Source organism: Thunnus thynnus, chromosome 18 (genome assembly GCF_963924715.1).
Source record: "Thunnus thynnus chromosome 18, fThuThy2.1, whole genome shotgun sequence".
Lineage (NCBI taxonomy): Eukaryota > Metazoa > Chordata > Actinopteri > Scombriformes > Scombridae > Thunnus > Thunnus thynnus.
The window spans coordinates 9,321,966-9,333,141 of NC_089534.1; the positions used below are offsets into that span (position 1 = coordinate 9,321,966).

Consider the following 11,176-nt stretch of genomic DNA (forward strand, 5'->3'; position numbering starts at 1 on the left):
CAGGATCAAACAGTGATGAGCAGGCAGCTCTCTTCACAGCACACTGCAGATGCCAGGTGGCTGTCCTTGAGTTGAGTGCCTGGCTATATGCAGTATGCATCTGGAGGGCAATTAATCCAAAAAGGCAATTGTGATATGCTACTGTATGTCGGTTTTGCAATCACAATCACTCTAGATAGAGTGCTCACGACTTAATGCGCTCTTTGATTTGTGATATTAAGGGGATTTGTAATGTTTAGGAGATTTTATTATTGATTCCAATTTTGCATTTTCCGTGTCTCAAGTCATTAAGGTGCTCGCAACAGACTGATGGAAACTGACCCTATTATAATGTCTGTCAGCATGTCTCATTTCCACCTGTCCTTCCTTATACATATACAGACACACAATCACACATGCCTGCACACACATCTCTATCCCAATCACCAGCAGGTTAGGGACTGTACAAAAATTATTAGGTTCAGAAAGAGGGAGGGCTAGGTATTCTTTCTTTTGCTAACAGGAAAGTACTCAAAATTTTTTGGAAGACCAAGGGAGGATTTTTGTTTTATTTCATTCCTCTCTTGTGAGATTTATTGTGAGAAAAAATAAAAAGATTATCTATTCTGTTTTGAAAAACAGAATAAACAGGGATCTTTATAGTTTGTGATCCAACATTGTCTCTCTGCAGAGAGCGCATCATTTCTCACTAGCCTACAGCAGCTCCCACCTTCTCTTTATCTACATTATAACAGAAAGCAGAACTAGTTTAATGTGTCATATAAAGTTCGCCTTTGATTTAAACGTGTGTTTTATATTTAATGGTGCTTTCAAGTCTTTAGAACAGCTGTCTGGAGAAAACATCTTCAATATGCCTGGCCATGTGACTCATACATTATGTAATTGGTTATGATGGACTGTAAGCACAAAGCTGCCACCTTGACATTCATTCTATGGCTGGAATAAAAGTTTATGTAGCAGCACTTTATTCAAAAACAGATAGTACCTGTAAGAATATAATTTTGAAACATGGGGAGAGGGAATTGAAATTTTTTAAGTAAAAAAACAGAATGCAGTAGATTTGGCTTTAAAAAAAAAAAGTAATAATAAAAGATTCAGCCTTTTCCTCCACCCCGATAATTTTTGTACATTCACTTTAGTGTCAGAATATGAATCTACTATTAAAATGGAGAGCCTTCGTCACCCTCTGAGCCTCGCTGAGCTGAGAATAGAGGAGCACTTTTTGTGCCAAAGGTAAAAGTGGGCTACCAGTAGGAGATTGCGTGGATTTTGTCCCTTGATTAGATTTTGTATTTGAATGTCAAGATATCCCTTTGGAAAGGTCCAGGGTCACCGTGCTCTCGGATATTTTGGCCTGACACGGTGAAGGTTCAATGATGTATCCAGAAAGAAGGAACAAGGGTCTTACTCTTCTCTCTAATGTGACTCACTTTGAATTTAACAGTAGATTTGACTGGCTCACATGTTCAGCAATATTAAATGACATTTAAACCTAAAAATAAAGTGAAACTGTCTCGGGGAAAAAAAACTCTAAAAAGCCAGGTATAACTTCAAAACTACAGTGTGACAGTGATGTCAAATGTCCTTTTTTCACAAACTTTTGCTTTAAACTGTCATTGAGGCAGCTCTGCAATGACAACAAAACTCATTTATAGCACGTATAGTGGCTAACTGCCTTGGGCTGGATGCTGCTGTGCTAAATTGACACTTTTGGCTTTGTGTGGCGGAAGCTTTTGTGATGAAGAGAAACACTCACTGTAAACTGTCATTAAAGAGGCAGCACTTCGCTTACGCTTTGAAATCCTGTCTACTGCACAAACACAAATGGTGAAAAAGAGGTTATAATTGGCCATCATGCAACGATAATAGCCATCATGTCTGCCCTTCACAATAGGCTGATTCTCCTCTTCCCTTATCCCCTTGATTCCTTCTCTCAGACACACCCTCTTCTCTTTTAAACTAATCGGCACAGCTAAAAAAAACACATTTTTAAGTTTCCGGACAAAATATAAGTGAAAGTGAGACTGTGCTTCTATCAGAGTCCAACAAAGAAGTCCTTGGCATAATTACAGGAACTTGGCTCAGTATTGAGCATCAGTCATCTAAACAGAAAAGTGTGTCGGCCTTCGTACCACCATCCCATCCGCAGAAGATGGAAACACTGATGTGTGCCATTCATCTTTATGTCAGAGGTGTGTGTGTGTGTGTGTCTGTCTGTGCACCTGCATACATGCACCAGTCTGTGTTCTATGAATGCGTGTGTGTGTGTGCGACTTATTTTATTGATAGATGTTCTGACAGCACAATCGTCTTCCAACCTGTCTGAAGAAGAAGAAGAAGAAGAAGAAGAAGAAGTCTGTTCTGATTTGGGAAGAGCTCAGAAGCTGCAGATGTCAGAAACCAGAACAGTGAGCAGTTTGTGAATCTCTGTCTCTTTCTGGCTTTCTGTCTATTTCTCCTCTCCATTTTACACTGAGCATGCAGATGCAGCACATTAATGCCAAATGCAAATATCGGCAAAGTGGAAAAGAGGTCCATAACTGAATGAATGAAGGAGCTAGAAAAACTAGATTTTCAATAGGAATATTTAACTGTGCTAACTTTAGGTGAAACAGTAAACTCAGATGGTAAAACATGGTACTAAAACACCATAACTTGATGTTTTAAGCAACAAAAAATAAACCCTGGCAACACTGGAGTAATAATCAATTGGGTGTTTGAGGTTCAAATTCCAGTCACGGCAGGAATGTAACCTAATAAGTAAAGTTTTGTCTGCATCACCAGGAAAGCTGCTTCAATTATCCCAAATGTTGCACTGCAGCCACATCCTTAGTGATGGTCATGGCCCCACAACGCATCCCACCTTCAGCAGTTGCAGCCCTCTGTAGCAGCAGCAGGTTCCTTGGTGGTTGGTGCAGTAAAAAGCATAAAATGTGCATTGTGATGTCTTGATAAAAGATAATAGAAATCTAAGTTTTTAAGTTCAAATTATAGCAATCTGTTTATAATTGTAGTATGAAGGCACACGTTGAACGTTCCACCTTTTGACTCTCACGAGTTGTGAATAAACAGCCTCGTCGTTCTCTACATTTGAATTTGACTTACATGAGTGCTGAATGCCATCCTTTCCATCTTATCCTAACAACTCTGGATCATCATGGCTTTGACATGTGGAACAAAAAAAAAACATTGATGTGAAGAAAGATAACAGCTTTACCAAACTGAGCGATTTACCTTCAGATGTCGACTGCCAAGAAAGAGCTTGATCAGGCCAGTGAAGTTCACTTTATTGTGGATGTCACTATCACTTTCAGCTGCATTTTTAGTGCCTCCTTTTCTTGTTTCATGATTCCCACCATGATAAGCGTAATCCTTCTCTTGACAACAGCATGCAAGATAAATAAATCAGGAGGTCAACCTTGTGAACTGATCTGAGAATACATCTGGATTCAAACAACCCAGTTGATCCAAAAAAAAAAAAGACTGATGTATTTGTTCATTCTACAGCTGCAAGGGCCTAAAAACCATCTGGTTAAAACAGCCAAATTTTGATGTAATTTCCCTTCCTTATATCCTGTACTTTGCATTTATATATTCACAAAGGCACTCTTGCATACTGCTTAAGTATATCCAAATCAATTAGATTGATTTTGATGTTGAATGACTTTGTTTTAGTAACACTAATGGGGGTAGCTGAGGTCCACTGGCATCTAGAGTGAAACTGTAAGGGTTCAGAACAGAGGTGCACAGATTTATACTCAGATAGATTTATACTCTCAAATAGAGAAAATCAACCTCATGCTGTAAAAAATATATTCATGGGATCTGCAACGTTCAGCCTATCTTTACTAAACCTGTAAATAATTTCCGCCAACGTTTGGTGTCTCTTTAAAGTATTACACCTTTCACATATATCAATAAATGTCTGCCTGGAACATACTGAATGTCTCAAAAACTCATTCCGCACTGAGGGCACAGATGAAAAGTATTTGAGTTTGACCTCAAAGAGGTATTTTGAGTGAAGGTGTTTGAGCCTGGGAATATTTCAAGTGCATAAAAATGATTCAAATTCAAATTGCATGGTAACAAGTTAGTGCCAGTAGTCATAAATAAGTTTTCTCATCGCAGTCTGTGGCTTTCTCTACTTGGAGTGTATATCATTATATCCTTTCCCTTTTGCTCTGTTTATTCATTTGTATGAAAGCTGCTTTAATATGCCCATACAAACACAGCGTCCCTGAGTTAACTGAATGTTTTGATGTCTGGACTCGGAATGCAAACATGGGAAAATGACTTTCTGTCATAGGCATTTTTCTTCAGAGGGAGATTGATAAGAGAAGATAAAAACCCCGGAGAGTCACAGGCAGTGATTAGGATATGATGAGGCTGGGATAGTTTTTTTTTCCCACCTAAAACTAGGTGTTGATGAGTACAAACACACATACTTGTTCGTACACGTATATGTGTGCTTTCCACAAGATCCGCTTCATGCACACCTCTTCTAAAATGAGCTCCAACCACACACACACACACATATCATGGTAGTTTGTTTTTTTTCTGCATCATAGTTGTGCTCTATTAACAATCTCAAAAGCATCTGCTGAAGCACACATGCCATCAAGCTGTACGAGGCGCATGAACCTGTGGTACTCTTGTGTCCTTCTCTAGCTTTCCATTCTGCTATGGTTACATTGCTTGCAAAATCCACCAAAAAGCAGAGCAAGTAATGAAAGCCTTTTATCAACACAGCTGGTGCCAAACTATCCCCTGAAATTGTGTTTAATATCCCCCCTCTCTCTCTCTCTCTCTCTCTCTCTCTCTCTCTGGCTGAAGAGATGCCACCTCATTTTCTTTGTGTTGCTGTATTTGCCGGAAGTCAGGCCTGCCTGCGGTGTTGCCAGATTGGTCGGGTTCCCACCTAATTTGGTGCTTTTTATTATGATTGTGTGGGTAAAAATTGGTTTGGGTGGGGGAGCAAAATTTGAGCTGTTTTGGGATCAGTATAGAGCTTTACAAACATTATACATTTCATGGGCTAATTTGAAACAAAACCTGAGAGAGCATGCACTCCATCCAATCAGTCATGACTTTACTAGACAGTCATGCCCACTGCAGAGTCACTGGTTGCTAGTCGTGATGACACAACAGCTGTATGTAACCATAATGTTAACCATAGCGCCCAAACAAACATCTGTCAGTTATGCAACGCTAGCCAGAATCTTCTAAATAAAGTTAAAGCTCATCATGTCATTGGATGAAATGAGATCGAGTTGCAAAAAGACATCAGTCGCCTTATAAACGAGTGTGTGGAGGATATTCTCATGTTGAGGTTATCCCAGGCTAAAGCTAACTAACGGTGAAGCCATTTGATGATGTCATTTATTAATATGGAGGGCAACACTTCAGTCCAGAAGGTGATGATAATGCACCTGAAAGCTGTTTAGCTGCCAAAAAAACAAAAAAGAGAAAAGAAAAACGCCAAACAATAGAAGTATTTTGCCCCCCTCATGTATGTTAATGGAATGGACAAAATAGTAGGAACACTTTTCAATATACTGTGCTCCAGTACACCACCACCACCCACTACAACGGCAATAATAAACATAAAGTAGAATTATCACCTTTCTGACAATGTCAACAAAAACTGAAAATGTATAAGCTTCATTAAAGTAGAATTTATGGCAGAGCTGTTGTATTGCATTAGATTGCACAGGTGTTCCTAATTAAGTGGCTGGTGAGTGTACATCCCCAGTTTTTAGAGTTATGTGATAGAAACACTAGCAAGTCCATGGTCTTTGCAAGGAGACAACTTCTCGATTTGTTGACAATAAATCCTGCCTTGGAAAAAATGTGCTCATGCGTGGAGGTCACAAAGGTGCAGAGTAGATGTCTTTGTTTTTTCCGCCATCCCAATGGTCAAGATTCAACTTTGGTTCTGTCCTGAGGATAGTCTTTCATATTTTCTGTGCTGCAGCATCTCTTTGGAAACTGGATCTTTCTCATCTCCACACAGCAGCATAGCAATCTCCTTCTCCTTCGCTTTTTTTTAAATACATGTTCCTCCTCCTCAGCTGGGGGTTTACCAGTGCCTCTGGTTGTGCTGCATGTATTCAGTCAATCCGCTAGCTGTGCAACTACTGTATAGGTTTCATCTCATTTTTCATCATCCAGAAAAGAGAGCTGCTTGAAATGAGGTTCTATTACTGCGGCTGTAATGTATACACTGCTGGTCATCATCAATCAGTCTTTAAGTTCCCACCTACTGTCAATTTCTTCGACCAGCTTGCTTTTCATTTTTTTGGTAACAGGGCTATCATCATCCGTAATGTGGCGTCAAGATCCAATGTACTGCACCTGTTCGTGGTGAAGTTTGAGTCAGAAAGCACTGTGGTAATGAGCCAGTGTTGCTCCAGCAGTCACTCCAACATTAAAAAGGTTGAGTTCCAATGCGTAGAGACATCCTGAATCGTTTCATGTTGAGGGACATGTTGCTGCTTCTGCTTCTCTTCTCTTTTAGGCTGGTTTTTGCTTTGTGTCCCTTTCTGAAATGTCCCACTAGATGTTGTGCAGTAGCCACAGCGCGACAAATCAGGTCTTGTTTAAGTGCAGTATTAATACAAGGTGTGCCCAGCACACCTAATGCTCTGCACATCTGGCCATACATCTGATTCTTTTAGTGTCTCCATACAGAGTCACTTTCCAAAGGTATCGGCAACTTCACTGAGTCGTGTAGCAATGTTTTTGCCTGTGTGCGCCTCTTCCATTTGTTTTGTTTCAAGAACAAGACTTTAGTTTCCACTCTTCATCAATAAAATGGGCAGTCACAATCATATATGACTCCATTTGAAGAGACGTCCACATATCTGTGGTCAAGCTCAGTTCTTCTGCGTTGTATTAACTCTAGAACCTTCTCTTGTTGTCCGTCATATTTTGTGGATAGTGTATGCATGATTGTCTCATGTGCTGGCATCATTTTCTTAAAGCCTTCACCCACCACAATGTTGAAGGGCCTCATGTTGTGAACAATAAATTCGAGAATTTCATTCCTGATATAATTTTTCTGTTTTGATGAGAGAGGAGGACTCACATCCAGCTTGGTCTGGGTGTAACTGCTGCTACTGGCAGATCCTGGAGCCGTCAAAGCTGTCGCAAGAACAATTAGGCTATTTATTAGACCAAACATATAAAAATATGCCAATTCTGATATGTTCACACTGAAAGTCTATCAAGCGTTAAACATGAAAACTGACAGAGCATCCTAAATCAGACAACCTGGAAAAAAACAAAAAACGTATGCCTACCGTTTTTAGATGATATCTCAGCACAGTAAAAACTAAATAGTTAAAATAGTGCTGCATAGATAAAATAAGTAGTGGCCCTTTCAATATAATTTTACAGCCATTCAAAAAATGAATGACTAAAAACAGACATTTAGCAGCAACAATGCAGTTATTGCCTTTTAAACTTCTGACTGGAGTGAACTCGACTGACCACCACCACTGACTGGAATATCCAGGTTTATACAAAAAGAAGTTGGTCTTTGTGCTCATGAATCTGCTGTGCTGTTACTAGCTTTATGTCCCACAGAACAACATAATGTAGTTCAACACAACAGTATAAACAGCAGCTTAAAAATGTATTTCAGTGTAGGCAACATCATGACAACAGCCATTTTCTCCCTCATCTGTTTAGGTTGCTCGCTTGGCTTTGGTAAGAGGCACCATGTCTGACTCGATGATTCAAAGGATGCTGTCCACAACAAGCTGCCTGGTGTGTCATTTGTATCGGGCTGGCAAGGGAAACAACAAACTATTCAGAGACGTAACCAAGCAAGACTGCATGTTTGGTGAGGTTGTCTCCCTGTTTACTAGGTTAAGTTTAGGGAGTGTGTACATCACTTCTCAGATGTTGAGGAGTATGGACAGGTTTTAACTTAAAATCATAAAAGGATGGGCTGAAGAGATCTCTTAATATGAGTAGTCTGAAGTAAATACCAGTTTATTTAAGCATGTAAGATTATTTTATTCTCTTATCTGAGGTATGTATTCATCATTGTTGTCATTGTTTGTGGTGGAAGGAGGAATAGTTTGACATTTTAAAAAATCTGCTCATTTGCTTTCTTGCCAAGAGTTAGAAGAGAAGATCAATACCAGTCTATCGTCTGACACTAATATCTGAAGCAACAGCCAGGAGACAGTCTTGAAATACTCCAGCATGAAATCCCCACAAAACCCTTTTTGTATGGATAGGTGATCATATTTTCAAACCCCCAAACCAGGACACTTAAATTATTTCAGCACATAGTACATCTACTGACACACCATGGACAGCGCCGCAAAAATTATGTTTTGTCTCCCAAAATCCACCACTATTCCACAAACTGGTCACGACCAGTTTGCACCTTGTAAATAGCAAAAACCGAGAAAGAGCCTTTAAAGAAAGTTACCTTTAAGGAGATTGCTGGGTCTTCTTAGTTAGAATTTCTTTTCTGGAGCTCTCAGGGAAACCACCACTCATGTTTGGCAGTCTTAATATGATCTTTTACATTGGCATTTCCAGCATGCGTGACTGAAAATGTACTCTTGCAGTATGTGCAGAACGCAGCGTTTTCGTTGCCGGGTACATTACGAAGGAAGGAGTAAGCCTCTTGAAGCTCTTGAGAAAAGACCGACATGCAGCACGACGACGCTAATCGTTAGCATACTGACAGGTCCTGTCAGAAAGAGCCGCAAGCGTCATAGGCTAGCAACAGCCTTGACAACGACACATTGACTGATCGACATACATACAGCAAACAGTGTTGAATTCAGATGCATAGTGCATTTTTTGTTTTTATATTGAGTTAGGTAATAATGAGCGGGCCAGAACATAATAAATGTCTATGTAAGTGCTGAAAACAAGTATATTATAATTATTATTTTAATTGTGGTGAAAACCGGGACAGTTTGGTAGTGAATGTTGAAAACCGGGGCATTTTAATGTTTTACAGATATGTGTTGGGACTCTGGGCAAACTCAAACAAACAAACCAGGACAAACTGGGACGTCTGGTCACCATATGTATAGATTAAACAAGCAAGATAATTTAACATGTTAATTAGTGAGCTTTAGAGGTGCTGGAAGGCAGATTTTGTTACCAATAGACAGAGCTCAGTTAGCTGTTTCCCCCTCTTTCCGGTCTTTATGCTAAGCTAAGCTAACTGGCTGCTGGCTGTAGCTTCTTATTAACTGTACAGACATGAGCTGGTATTGATCTTCTTATCTAACTCTTTGCAAGAAAGCATATGAGCAACAAAGTGTCAAACTTTTTAAATGTAAGAACATCAGCTGACATACAAATGATGTCACTGGAGCCTGGTGTATCAGTATAATTATAAATGATGATGGTACCAACTGAGCTGTGTTTAAAATTACTTGCTGTGCATCACAAACTGGGGGTTGCAGATACAGTGCACATATTCCTAATGATGGCCAAAGGTATCTGACTTAGAAACAACTGTATATTCTTACAATAGGAATGAGTGACATTATTATTTTTGGGCAAATAGGCATGGAAATTGTTTTGCTAGGTTGGCTTAGCACACAGAAAAGCAAGTAAACATGATCTATTGACAACAGGGTAACTCTGTGTCCTTCTTTTCCCCCCCTCTCCGTCGTGCACCCCTAGCATTTGCTTGTACTGCCTAAGCCAGCAGCCAGCTCTGTGCAGAAAATACACACTTGTGAGGTGTTAGGTGGAAGATTACATGCCAAAAAAACTAAATTAGCCTTGACCTCCACACAGCTGTGCCACTTTAAGTGAAGCAGACTTAGCAGTTCAGTATATTATCTTTGTCTTTTTGTCTTTTACCCTAATCACTCTAAATCACTTGTTTTTTTTTTAATCTTCCCTTTTTCAGCTGCACCTCGGCAATTTGACAGGAAGCTGTACGACCCACCTGGCCTTCAGTGACATAGCCAAAAAAATGGCTATTATGCTCCAGAGTGGGAGGATGGTATTTAGAGGACAGCAAGACAAAATGTATTCTACTGTTTTTATATGTGAAAAAACAAAATGTCACCTTGGGGTTTGAAATTCTGAAGTCTACACTTTCATTAAAAATCTGGAAATTGTTCTCTGTCAGACTTTTTAGTAATTAAAATGTATTTTAATAGATTCATGTTGATTCATTTTTTATATTGAAATATCTGCCAAAGTAAATTTGAACAAGTTAATAATACAATTTTAATATCTGCCAACAATACATGGTTTAGTGTTTTTACTAAGTTTGGACTGCTTCATACACAGTACAGTATTCTGGGGATGTATTTCAAAATGTCAAATTTGTACAGCATCAGATGGATTTCAGCAGAAAATTCATTAGTGAGACTTGCTTTAAAGGCAAAACATTGACTTATTTGAACAGACTTGTTGCCTTAGTATTTTTTCTGTCATGGAGAGTAACAGGAAATGGACCCAAATGCAGGACAGCAAACCGAGCAATTCTGAAAAAACTTCTTTATTAAAGAATCACAGACAAAAAACAAAGCTGGCTGACCAGAACAGAACGTAGAACACGACTAAACACACAGAACAGAACCAGAACGAAGGATCCAGCAAAGACTGGACTGAAAGCCAGAGCTAAAATACCAACTGAACTAATGAGGGAATGGGGAACAGGTGACTAGACCAGGGGCAGACTGGGAGTTGACTGGCTAGGGAAAACACTGGGAGCAGGGCAGGGCTAACGAGGACAATGCAGGGCAAGTGTGAAAGGAAAAGCAGAACAGAGACAGACACACCCACAGCACTCACACAGAGACAGACTGGGAGGCAGAGGAAAAAACACCAGGAAGACATAGAGCACAGACCAACTAATACAGGCAACCAAAGTAATATCATGTCAGATAGTCCTTCAAAAGTCCAACTCAAAATAAGCCCTCTCCCACACAGTCCAGTCCAAACAAACAAGGGGAAAAATCGAAAGGTCTCTAGAGGACTGGTGGAGAATGGCAGCTAGACATAGACATGACATTTTGAGTTATTTTTTAAATTATTTGATGAGCAAAATATGTAAAAGCACAAAAGAGTTAATTGAATATATTAACATAGTTTCAGTATTGAGCCAACTAAAATTTAGTTGTAGACTTGAAAATCCAACGTTTATTCAACATAGATAATAACTAGTGACTTCAGT

The 11,176-nt window shown here is 39.5% G+C and overlaps 1 long non-coding RNA gene across 2 annotated transcripts; it reads left to right on the plus strand.

The window, feature by feature from the left end:
* The first annotated feature begins 1,399 nt into the window (after positions 1 to 1,399).
* On the plus strand, positions 1,400 to 10,117 carry LOC137169715 (uncharacterized). Of its 2 annotated transcripts, none has more exons than XR_010924519.1 (3): positions 1,400 to 2,408; positions 7,693 to 7,846; positions 9,899 to 10,117. It is a non-coding gene; the product is annotated as an uncharacterized lncRNA (long non-coding RNA). The 2 variants fall into 2 exon arrangements; XR_010924518.1 differs by lacking the exon at positions 1,400 to 2,408 and adding an exon at positions 3,112 to 7,516.
* The last annotated feature ends 1,059 nt before the right edge of the window (positions 10,118 to 11,176 follow it).